The sequence below is a fragment of the Carettochelys insculpta genome, chromosome 8 (assembly GCF_033958435.1).
Source record: "Carettochelys insculpta isolate YL-2023 chromosome 8, ASM3395843v1, whole genome shotgun sequence".
NCBI lineage: Eukaryota > Metazoa > Chordata > Testudines > Carettochelyidae > Carettochelys > Carettochelys insculpta.
The window spans coordinates 37,829,576-37,843,138 of record NC_134144.1 but is presented as its reverse complement, the minus strand read 5'-3'; positions in this window follow the sequence as shown (position 1 = coordinate 37,843,138).

The window sequence follows — 13,563 nt, the reverse complement described above, 5'->3', positions numbered from 1 at the left end:
ATTACATTAGTAGATGTGTAGGCGAATGAGCCCCTGATAGCGTGGTTGATGTGGCTAGGTCCTGTGACGGTGCCACTGGTGTAGATATGTGGGCAGAGTTGGCACCAAAGTTTGTTATAGGGATTGGTTCCTGAGTTAGGGTTACTGTGGTATTGTGTATAGTTATTGGTGAGAATTTGCTTCCAGTTGGTGGGCTGTCTGTAGGCAAGGACTGACCTGCCTCTCAGGCTCTATGAGAGTGAGAGATCATTGTCCAGGATGGCTTGTAGATCACTGATGATGGTCTGGAGAGGTTTTTAGATGGGTGATGACCAGTGCTGGGCTGTTATTTTCCTTGTTAGGCTTGTCTTGTAACCAGTGGCTTCTGGGTACACATCTGGCTCTGTTAATCTGTTTTCTCACTTGCTCAGATGGGTATTGTAGTTTCAGGAAAGCTTGGTAAAGGTCTTGTAGGTGGCTGTCTCTGTCTGAGGGACTAGAGCAAATGTGGTTGTATCTTAGTGCTTGGCTCTAGACAATGGATCATGCGGTGTGCCCTGGATGGAAGCTGGAGGCATGTAGGTAAGCAGAGAAGTCTGTGGGTTTCCAGAATAGGGTGGTGTTTATGTGACCATCACTTATTTGCACTGTCATGTCCAGTGCAGACCTTTGATCTGACCCAGTAGGGCTGTTTTAGTTTCTCAGAACTCCTCAGGATAGCTGTGTCACTGGTCACTTTGACAGACTCATATTGGCATTGTGTGTTCAGTGCAGTAATTTTGATTGCACAAAGAAGTTCGTTGACTAGGCAGTATTTCTGAAGGCAAACTCTAGACTGTTTCCTTAATCTTTACATTTGCAAAAGTATAATTAAAATGGAACTGCAAAACTAGACTAGGAAAATGTGTGTTCTGCTACATAATGATGATTTTCCGCATTGTGTGAGCAAATTCCACTGAAATGTGAAAGCTCACACCAACACTGCATTGTGCCAACAAATATTAGACTTTTAAAATATAAAGAAAAGGGACTAGATTGACTGGTACATTCCAGCTGCTTTCAACAGGCCTGTGAATGCAAAGCAGCCAGGAGCCTGATTTAACTGGATTGTTGGAAAGCAGCCAAAACAAATGAGCCTATGCTAAAAACTTATATGATGAAACATCTCTACCTACAAAGCATAATATCATAGTTTGCACTCTGCAGTGAAGGGGACGGGTCATTCTGAGTTTAGCAAAAGCTCCTTCTCTGTATCATTCTCTCCCTACAATCCTCTGACTTAACCCTGGAAAATCATTTGAGATGGACCCTGGTGCCATGACTACTTGCTGCTGAGCCTGCTGCTTACTGTCGTGACAAGTTCTGTTGACGTGTTTGTCCAAATGTTGCCTTGTGTTGCATTTCCTATATCAAATATACACAGTCAACTAAAGATCATGCTTTTAGAATGCAGGAGACCACAGTCCTGACACTGTTCCGTATACTACATCTGGTATGTTTCTACAGGAGAGACTCTGCTTTCTGTCAGGCTCACTTTTCATACCAGGTCAGTACACTGAAAGCAAAATATTTTGTTTGTAGTTTTTAGGATGGGCTTTGTGGTTTAAAACTTTCTGTAGCTGGCTTTCTGTCAGTCAGGTTCTGGGCATGAATTGCCCACCTCCATAGATGGGCAATCAAAGACATGTGACTTCACCCTGCAGGGGCTTAAGCAAGAGGTCTGTAGCATCAGGGGTTAACAAACATGCAGACAAGGAGGATGCAGTAGATATAGTATACTTAGATTTCCAGAAGGCCTTTGACAAAGTCCCTCACCAAAGGCTCATGTGTAACTTAGGTTGTCATGGGATAAGAGGGAAGATGCTTTCATGGATTGAGAACTGGTTAAAAGACAGGAAACAAAGGGTAGGAATAAATGGTAAATTTTCTGAATGGAGAATGGTAATGAGTGGTGTTCCCCAAGGGTCAGTGCTAGGACCAATCCTTTTCAACTTATTCATAAATGATCTAGAAATGGGGTAAGTAGTGAGGTGCTGAAGTTTGCAGATGATACTAAACTGTTCAAAATAGTCAAGACGCAAGCAGACTGTGAAGAACTAAAAAGATCTCACCAAACTGAGTGATTGGGCAACAAAATGGCAAATGAAATTTAAGGTGGATAAGTGTAAAGTAATGCACATTGGAAAAAATAACCCCAAGTATACATACAATATGATGGGGGCTAATTTAGCTACAACAAATCAGGAAAGACATCTTGGGGCTATGGTGGATAGTTCTCTGAAAACATCCACACAGTGTGCAGCAGCAGTCAAAAAAGCAAATAGGATGTTAGGAATTTTTTTAAAAAGAGGTAGACAATAAGACAAAGAATATTTTACTGGCCCTTTATAAAACTACGTTGGTCTCACATCTTGAATACTGGGTACATATGTGGTCTCCTCACCTCAAAAAGGATATTTTGGCATTAGCAAAGGATCAGAAAAGGGCAACTAAAATGATTAGGGGTTTGGAATGCGTCCCATATGAGGACAGGTTAAAGAGACTGGGACTTTTCAGTTCAGAAAAGAGGAGACAGAGGAGGGATATGATAGAGGTATATAAAATCATGAGCGGTGTGGAGAGGGTGAATAAAGAAAAGTTCCCATAGTATAAGAACTAGAGGACACCAAATGAAATTAATGGGTAGCAGGTTTAAAACTAATAAAAGAAAGTTCTTTTTCACACAGCACACAGTCCACCTGTGGAACTCCTCGCCAGAGGAGGCTGTGAAGACTAGGACTATAAGAGAGTTCAAAGAAGAGCGAGATAAATTTCATGGAGTTTAGGTCCATAAAAGGCTATTAGCAAAGGGGTAGGAATGGTGTCCCTGGCCCCTGTTTGTCAGAGGCTGGAGATGGTTGGCAAGTCTCTTGATCACTGTCTTCAGTCCGCCCCCCTCTGGGGCACCTGGCACTGGCCACTGTCAGCAGACAGGATGCTGGGCTAGAGGGACCTTTGTTCTGACCCAGTAATGGCCGTTCTTATGTGACTTCAAAATCTTGAGCTCATGGCTCTAGATTAGATTCAGCCAGTAGACACAAATCCTACTATAAATGAGCCTACACAGCAGAACCCTTCCAAATCTAAACCACTTTTCCATAAAGGCAACAGAAGGCTGCTTTAATGATAAAAAAGAGACGTCAACACATAAAAGTGAAATGTCATTTTTCTCTCCTGCTACTGGTTTTGGACAAAGGTTCTTGCTACAGTTTTTTTTAGAACCAGACTTTGTCAACAGATCTGACTTTTCCTGTAATACTGTGAGTGATCATTATAAAGAAGGAACCAAATTATTTACGTTTACCTTTCCAAGGTGCCACTAAATATGTTATCCTCAGCAAGCACCATTCTGCTGATGACCAGAAATAGATTAAATACGCCAGGCTAGTAAGCTGGATGAGCATGAGAACAGACTGCCGTGTCTAGCTAGAGAACATTTCTAGCATTTTACTAAACCATATAACATCATCTGTATTCTGCAAAGCCCTCCAAATCCATAGACATTTGCTTTTTTCTACAGGAATCCACATCTGAGGATGTGGATGCAGATATTCGTGGCTCATTTTTGCTGATATGGATGCAGACACAAATGTTGTATCTAGAACCCTGCAAGTTTGCAGCTATCTGTGAGTACTCCCATCTGCGGATGTGGATGAGGATATCCATGAATCTTTTTGTGGAAGCAGATGCAGATATAAATTTTGTATCCAGCCAGGGCTCTATGGAGTAGGACAGAATTAGAGAACAGAAGATATCTGATCATTGTGTCTCTCCCTACCATATGCAGAAATGACCAATGGCACAGGATGTATCAGCTATGGCAATAAAATGAAGAAATATTTTGCCATCGTCAAGCTATCTATAAATAGTAAACTTCTGATAAACCAAAATCTCTGGGGAAATGCAAAGGAAAATTAATCCAGATTCATTAAAAACATATGATCACATAGATACCAAAGGAAAACATGTTCTGTACAAAGGAACTTTAGGGCCCGATCGATCCCCACTGAAATCTTTCTACTGACCTCAGTAGTTTTGGATTCGGACTTTTGTCTAGACATAAGTACTGAACATAGGCATAGAAAAAAGTCACATAGATACTGTTCTTTGACTATGTGAACCTTGAATGCTCTGAAAGATTAACAGTAGTGTGCATCCCAAATGTAATAGCGACTCAGCTTTTCAAGTTTGCCCACCGTTGTCTGTGGAGTCAGATACTATCCATTGGAAACTATTCATCAGATTATTTGGGGGACAAAAACACAAGTCACTTTTAGTTAGTAAATTGCAGATTATTAGTTTCAAATATTAAAAATATGAGAGATTTGTTGCTCACCACAGATGTATGAAAGGACCATGGAACCGCAGAAAAAAAACTGCAAGAGTCCAGTTCAGTGCAGCGAGTTAAAAATGTGTACACCCATTTCAGCCATAGTCTGCAGCATTCTAACCTGCTAGGGGATTCTGAAGCTTTTCAAGTAGGCATGGGCTCTTTGCCCCTGGGTCACTGGCCTTGCAGTCACCAAGCTGCAGTTCATTGACATCAGATGGGGAGTTTAAATTTGACTAAATTAATCACACAACCTAAAGCTAGGGACCTTAGGCAACAGTTTGCTCTGGAGTAGTTAAAACATGCACCTCTTCAAATTATAGGAAGACACTACTATAGCATTATTTGGCAAGCAAAGCTGTGCATCAAAGAAGGTTAGTGTGCCAAACATAAACACCAACCTCAGCCGTAATAGCTGGTTCTGTGGGAAAAAAAAAGAATTGCTGAGTAATAGAAAGACTGGTTCAGAGCTTAAATTCAGAGAGGAAAAAACATTTGGTCCTCACCCAAAAGCTTGCTTTTCTGCCCATACCCAGTTCCGATCTCTGACATGGACATGGAGCTAAGCAAGCTACATTTTAGGATCTTAGATTATGAGAAGCCCTGTAAATGCAAAATAAATGAAATAAAATAATTGACATAGTTTATATCCTCAACATGCCATAATCCAGCCCTGACAAAAATGCTCTGTCATCTTTGCTAAACTGATGAGTTTTGTACAGCTAGGTAACTAGCACGTGATAGTAAAATCGTATGGAGCCAATTGCCCTGTGGATCTTATCATGAGGTAGCGAGGCAAGATCCATGGTCCATCAGTCATTCATCTTGCCTTGTTCACCTCCTGGTAAAACTTTGGTGCCACATTTACCCTCAATTTTGACAGCAAGCTGGGCATAATTTAGCCTCCATTAAAAACACTTTTTTTTTTAGCAGTAAAGTCAAAGCTTATGTTGCTAGCCTAGTTAGATTCCCTACCACCTGCCCAAACTAGTGAGAGTTTGCTTAGAAAGGCTCAGCAAGCTTCCGTCCTCTTGATGACTTCCAAGCCCCCACAGCTCACAACACAGCCTCACAGTGCCTCAGCCAATGTCTCCAAGTCACATTTTCATTTACAACCTTCATTTTTTCCACTCATTCAGACAATGATTGAGAGGAGCCAGGGATATGTTTTCAATTAGACGCTAACAGAGTCATTCTCCAGGGCATTCACTTGCTAACATTTGAATACATAGCAAACTAAATATATATTAAGGGTTTAAAACAAAAAGAAAAATGAACAAATTTGAATAAATTTTTCACTGTCTTTGAAAAAGGAGCAATCAGGTGACTGGATAAAAGAATGACTCTCTGTTGGGAGGAAAAGAAGAAACTCTGGCTTGAATGGATGCTGCCTGTGAGCAAAGGAATACACCATGGGGCTAAACTCCAGGGAAGGAGAAAGAGCTATTTAGTGAACAGACAAAGCTGACACAGACCAAAAGGGCAGAAACTGGCCATGAACAATTTTAGGCTGGCAATCAGAAAGAGGTTTTGAATCATCAGAAGAGTAAACTTGTGGAACAGTTTCTCAATAGGAATTGTGAGGCAAACAATTTACTTTTAAAAGCACTCTGAACAGGTTTATGAGTGGGTAAGACAGAGTTGCATGTGGACAGCAGGACGTGGCATGGGAGCAGGAGTTCCTTCCAGTTTATGTATTGTGTTGCTAAAATCTCAAGCTTCAGGCCTTCAGATGGTCAACTGCAGGGATTAGGAAGGTGTTTTCTCCACAGTTACTTTGGGGGTGTGACTAGTTTGGTTGGATTGGTGATTGGCTTTTGGTTGGGGTTTTTTTTTTTGTCTATTTCCTCCAAAGCATCAGACATGGCTATAGCTGAAGATGGGACACTGGGCAGAGAGGACCAAGGTTTAGCAGTGGCACCAAGTGTTCTCTCAGGTGGCCGTATCATTGGCTCTACTGACATGCTCATGGTCTAACGTGGGCGTAAGCTTTCTGAGGCGGGGTGCTGAAATTTGAGCTTTTGACTTCTATGTACAGTCCGAGTGCCGGTGATACTTTTTAAAGTCACTAATAGTCCTACTTACAACAGCATCTTTAATAATTAGATTAAGATGCAGAGCTTTACTCTTTAGGTGGTGTTTGGTAACATTAGCTGGTCTTTTGTTAATCCACAGGAAGCCTGGCTTTCAGCAAGCCCAGGGCTGCATGAGGGAATGGGGCAGGGCTGAGCTCCTGCCTCACATGCTAGTGAAAATCAGCTTGTGTGCAACCCTTGGCACCTGTGTCAGGGGTTGCTGACCCCACTCTAACTGATTGCCTTCTTAAGGGGACTGGAAGGAATTTTCCCCTCAGCCTGATTGACAGATATGGCGCTTTTCAGCTGTGGGCTGTGGGTCAAATGCTGAGACCACAGCCCACGTCAAGGGCTATGAGCGTTGATGCATCTGCCTATGGCAATTATACTCTCAGATCTCGTGGGTTACATAGTTTCATTATGTTTGTTGTGGCAATGGAAGGGATGCTGGGTTGTGCCGCAGGCATGAGAGATACAGGAAGTCGGACGAGATGATTTGCTGATCCAGTCTTGCTTTCAAATCTATGACTCTGGTTCAAGTAGTCCCACTTTTTCAGTTCTTCCTGGCACATGCAGGCCCTGCTTTGTGTCCTGTCCAGTTACATTCAGTTTCATGGTTTTAATAGTGCACCTGCCAGAGGGAGCAATTTTCTTGGAACATTGCTGCTTTCTGGAACTCGTTAGATGTGCTGGAAAAGGGGAAAACGAGCTGTTGTTTTCTGTGAATTCAGGGCAAGTCATATCTCTGTGTTCTGAGAAAGACTCACACCCTTAAAACATAAAAGGCCAGAGTTGAACTTTTTTAACACACTTAAGGGCGTTTTATGTCAAAATCCGATTGAAATCTAAGCCATAGAATCAAGTGAGCCAACTGCTTCACCGAGCCCTGGGCAAGGTAAGGGAGCACCTCCACGCTCCTGGAAGGGACAAGGCCTTGGGTGGAAGGGGCACAGATGGGGCAACCAGCCCTCAGCCCTTCCCAGACCGTGCTGCCCATCCCACACTGCTCCCCGCACACCATCCAGAATGCATCGCCTCTGGCTCTGCAGCATGCTGTACAGGGACAGACTGGCAATTTAAAGGGTCTGGGGCTGCTGCTGCAGGTTCAATAGCAACCGTGGCACCGAAGAGCCCCATCCCCTTTGAATCACCAGTCTCTAGGGCAGTTGCCCTCTTTACACCCCAGCCCATGCCTCACTCTCGCATTGACGGGCCTGCATGGAATGTAGGCTATTTTTGCCAGAAAGGTTCCACTTTACCAGAATCTGAGTTAAAAGGAGACATTTAAGCTATTATGTTGACCTCAGTTTGTTCCAATATTACTTTGCATTAACAGAACAAGATCACATTTTATTGTGTCAAATTATAATATGTGTATTGTTTCCTTTCAACCAAATATTTATATCACTGTGGCCGTGTCTACACAAGCCCCAAACTTCGAAATGGCCATGCAAATGGCCATTTCGAAGTTTACTAATGAAGTGCTGAAATGAATATTCAGCGCTTCATTAGCATGCGGGCGGCCGCAGCACTTCGAAATTGACGTGGCTTGCCGCCGCGCATCTCGTCCAGATGGGGCTCCTTTTCGAAAGGACCCCGCCTACTTCGAAGTCCCCTTATTCCCATGAGCTGATGGGAATAAGGGGCCTTCGAAGTAGGCGGGGTCCTTTCGAAAAGGAGCCCCATTGGGACGAGCCGCGCGGCGGCGAGGCACGTCAATTTCAAAGTGCCGCGGCTGCCCGCATGCTAATGAAGCGCTGAATATGCATTTCAGTGCTTCATTAGTAAACTTCGAAATGGCCATTTGCGTGGCCATTTCGAAGTTTGGGGCTCGTGTAAACGTAGCCTGTATGTGCAGAGGAAAAATCACCACATATTCTTCGAGTCTGTCATGAGAGAAAACTTGTGGGCAAATGTCTTTAATATTCATAGATGATTTCTGTCATGCATAACACACTTTGGATGCCCTTTGACATACATTTTTAAATCTGTAGAAGGCACGCCTGAGTTCCAAGGTGCAATGTAGTGGTTTCAGTACACTAACCTAACTGGTTTCACCACTGTAGATTAATATAGTGTCCAAAAACATCCCCTACTGGCACTGTTCCAGTAGAGAGCTTCCAGTGCAAGAGAGTTAGCCACCAATTACAACTCCCCATTCTGGTTCCTAGCTGTGGCATGTTTAGATGACCATATATTTTCAGTTTGTCACCACATGAACTCTGGCTTGACACATCAGGTGACTAAGTGGCCTCCATGGTAGGCCAATTCTGCTCTCAGGTGCAGTGGTCTGGACTATCTCTGGCTGACAAAGGATTTGGTTCAGAGCAGCACTCAGGTAGGTACAGAAGATACACTGGCCCTGTGGTTCTTAAACTACATGCTGTGGAACACTGGTGCTCCATGATCAACTCACAGATGTGTTGTGAGCATTTGGAAAAATACACTGATGACAGGATATTAAAAACAGATACAGTATTACTTCTTCATTGCTATGGTACCTGATTAAATTACTTCATTTTATTTTTGCTGAATATGTTGCTGTTTGTGTTTGGTCCGACATCAGTTTTTTAAAGAAAATTTTCATAGGTCTTCCGCATAAAAATATTATTATGTGGTGTTCCGTGGTCTCAAAAAGTTGAGGAAACACTGCTCTAACCTATGTCAAGGCCATGGCCTAGACACAAGACAGCACTAGTCCCAGAATCAGAGAGTCACCATCAGTTGAGAATCCCTCCATCATTCACACACTCACATTAAAATTTGAGCAGTGTTACTCCAGATTCTCAGTCATGTACCTGACAGCAGAATCAGCCCTGTAGTTGTCAATGTCAGGTATTTCCAGGGAGAGCGTCATGGTCCCTTCTGAACACTGATGATAATATTTTGTACTGTTCTAACACCTAGCATACAGAGAGCTCAAAGACTTCTCAAACTAACCATCATAAATGAAGCTGTACTGCAGCCCTGTGAGAGAGGAAATGTTAACCTCATGTCACAGCTTGTTATTTTTTCAGTGTCCATTTAGTTCCACCATCTCCAAATGGTTAGTTCACCTTGTTGTTTAAATTTTTAAAGCTGCAGATCACGAGACAATATAGGGCAAGTATAGTGAATTCCTACATCCTGCTTCTACTAACACATTGAGTAACTATGCTTTATCTTTGTTTAAGTGCAAAAAAACCATATTCCATCCCATTTCAGAGAACTCACATCTCTGATCTCTCTGGGCCTTCATTTCTGGACCACAAGGCTTTGGGTGTAACTTGTCCTGTTTAGTCTCACATAGTATCACAATCTCCTGTGGCCAAATAATACAAAGTCCTAAAAAATGGTAACTCTGAATAATGATGATCATAACAGATTTCCTGAATTAAACCAGAAAACAGGATAAATTATTTTTTGCTTTCATCTTAAATTATGGAGCAACTGTTACAAGGGAGATATGTATGTTACCTTCCTTTCAAAACATCCTCGTTTTAATCAGTTTTTGGAGTGTCATTATGGAATTTTATTTGTTTTCTTAATGTAACTGAATAATAATAATTAATAATACTTAAAGGACTCTAGGGCGTCATCTACACTAGAGAATTTTGTTGACAAAACCAGGATTTTGTAGACAAAACTTGTGGAGTGTCTACACAAAAAATACCTTTTGTTAAGAGTTTGTCGACAAAACTGCAAGCTGTCTAAACTCCTGCCTGCCACACAGAGCCACAGCAGTGGTACCACTAACTCAGCCAGCAATATCGTCAATCTGTCCAGCTACACACTCAGCTCAGCAGAAGAGTCTGCTCTTTCTCGGGGACTCTCTTTTTGCCCCACCACCCACACAAACATAATACAGTTCTGTGGTGATCTGGAAGCCTACTTTCGCCATGTCAGACTCAAAGAATACTTTCAACACAACAGTGACCAGCACACTGTTACACAGACACCCTCCCAGCAGCACAAGAAGAATAACTCCACGTGGACTCCTCCTGAGGGTAGAAATAACAGTCTGGACCTATATATAGAATGCTTTCGCCGACACGCACAGGCAGAAATTGTGGAGAGACAGCATCGTTTGCCTCACAACCTCAGTCGTGCGGAACACAATGCCATCCCCAGCCTCAGAACCAACCCTGACATTATAATCAAACAGGCAGATAAAGGAGGAGCTACTGTCATCATGAACAGGTCTGACTACCAGAAGGAGGCTTCCAGACAACTCTCCAATACCAAATTTTACAGGCTACTTTCCTCAGATCCCACTGAGGAATACACGAAGAAACTATACCATCTGCTCAGGACACTCCTTACACAAGCACAAGAAGAGATTTATACCAAAACACCTCTAGAGCCCCGTCCGGAGCTATTCTACCTACTACCCAAGATCCACAAACCTGGAAATCCTGGACGCCCCATCATCTCAGGCATTGGCACTGTCACTGAAGGACTGTCTGGTTATGTGGACTCTATCCTCAGACCCTATGCTACCAGCACTTCCAGCTATCTCCGAGACACCACTGACTTCCTGAGAAAACTGCAAGACATTGATGACCTACCAGAAAACACTATCCTAGCCACCATGGATGTAGAGGCTCTCTATACCAACATCCCACACAAAGATGGAATAAATGCTGTCTGGAACAGTATCCCTGATGATGCTACAGCACATCTGATGGCTGAGCTCTGTAACTTTATCCTCACACACAATTATTTTACATTTGGCGACGATATATACCTTCAAATCAGCGGCACAGCTATGGGTACCCGCATGGCCCCTCAATATGCCAATAGTTTCATGGCTGACCTAGAACAGCGCTTCCTTAGCTCTCGTCTACTAACACCCCGTCTCTACTTACGCTACATTGATGACATCTTCATCATCTGGACCCATGGGAAGGAGACTCTGGAGGAATTCCACCGGGACTTCAACAACTTTCACCCCAACATCAACCTCAGCCTGGAACAGTCCGCACAGTAGATCCACTTCCTGGACACCACGGTGCTAATACACGATGGCCACATCAATACCACCCTGTACCGTAAACCTACTGACCTCTACGCCTACCTTCATACCTCCAGCTTCCATCCCAGACACACCACATGATTCATTGTCTACAGCCAAGCACTAAGACATAACCGCATTTGCTCCAACCCCTCCGACAGAGACAAACACCTACGGGATCTCTACGAAGCATTCTTGAAACTGCAATACCCACCTGAGGAAGTGAAAAAACAGATCAACAGAGCCAGACATGTGCCACGAAGCCGCTTACTACAGGACAAGCCCAAAAGAGAAACCAACAGAACACCACTAGCCACCACCTACAGTCCTCAGCTAAAACCTCTACAGCGCATCATCAGGGATTTACAACCCATCCTGGACAATGATCCCCCACTTTCACAGGCCTTGGGAGGCAGACCAGTCCTTGTCCACAGACAACCTGCAGCAAATCCTAACCAGCAACTATACACCGCACCACAGCCACTCTCACGCAGGGACCCATCCATGCAACAAACCTCGTTGCCAGCTCTGCCCACATATCTACACCAGCAACACCATTACAGGACCTAACCAGATCAGCCACACCATCGTGGGTTCATTCAGCTGCACATCTACCAATATAATTTATGCCATCATGTGCCAGCAATGCCCCTCTGCTATATACATCGGACAAACTGGACGGTCTCTTCGTAAAAGAGTAAACGCACACAAATCAGATATCAGAAATGGCAATATACAAAAACCCATAGGAGAGCACTTCAATCTCCCAGGCCACACAGTAGCAGACTTAAAAGTAGCTATTCTACAGCAAAAAAGTTTCAGGACCAGACTCCAAAGAGAAATTTCTGAGCTACAATTCATCTGCAAATTCGATGCCCTCAGCTCTGGCTTAAACAAAGACTGTGAATGGCTGGCTAAATACAGAAGCAGCTTCCCCTCCCCTGGTGTTCACACCTCCAGATCAACTGCTGGTAGTAAGCCTCACCCTTGCTGACTGAGCTAACCTTGTTATCCCCACCCTTGCTCTGGCTTATTTATACCTGGCCCTGCAGATTTCCAAGACCAGCATCTGATGAAGTGAGTCTGTGCTCACGAAAGCTCATGCCCAAAACTTTTCTGTTAGTCTATAAGGTGCCACAGGATCCTTCGTTGCTGTTACAGATCCAGACTAACACAGCTACCCCTCCGATACTTGACAAAACTTGGCACCCTGTGATTGGGTGTCCTCCCCAGACAAGACTGGAAGGGACTAAAGTGACAAGGTTGGCCCATTAATGCAGACTCAAAAGACTTTCGGGATGTGCCTAGAGGAAGAGCTGGGGGCAGGGAAGTGCAAGCAGGTTCAGTTGTAAATGAATAGGCAGGGCCTATAAATCCAGGAAGCTCGTGTCAGGGAGTGGCAACTGCTGAATAAGGGCAGTCACTCCCTAGGAAGTGGGAGGAGGCTTTGGAGGTGTACATGCAGGGATAGGAGAGGAACCAGAGCTGCAGGAAACAGTTCAAGGAAGTGAGGGCTGGGAAGGGAAAGTCAAGAACTGCTGAATTCAGGGTCCCTGATCTGGAACCCAGAGTAGATAGTGGGTCTGAGTTTCCCTACCCATCACAGGGGAAGTGACACCACTGGAGCAGCGATCTGAAAGACTGAATGAATCACTAAAAGCATGCTGCAATTTCTGGAAGAAAGAAGACCCGCAGACTGGAGAGAGAGACCATGTGCAACCATGGGAAAGTGTGTCAACCTGAAGAGCTGATCCTCAGAGTGACCAGAAGGAGGTGCCAGACAAGTGGTAAGTAGAGCAACCTGGGATACCCTCTTCCAATAATTTTCCACAACTGCAAAAATATAAATTGATTAAAAAATGAAAGTACAAATAAACAGTACTATCTGTCAAAATTATAAATAAATAAATCAAATTCTGCCAAGCCTAACCCAGGGAGGACTCTGACACTGGCTATTGGAAATGTGCAGGGCAAATTAGCATCTGTTTATTATAGCAGGAAATTATCCGATTAGTTCGCTTTCCTTGCCTGGACTCATGTCAGAGTTACAAATAGATAGTTGGGTGTGGTAGTATCTTTTAATGGATCAACTTCTGTTGGGCTATGTCTCCACTACAGCAATCTTTCAAAAGAAGTCCTTCCAGAAG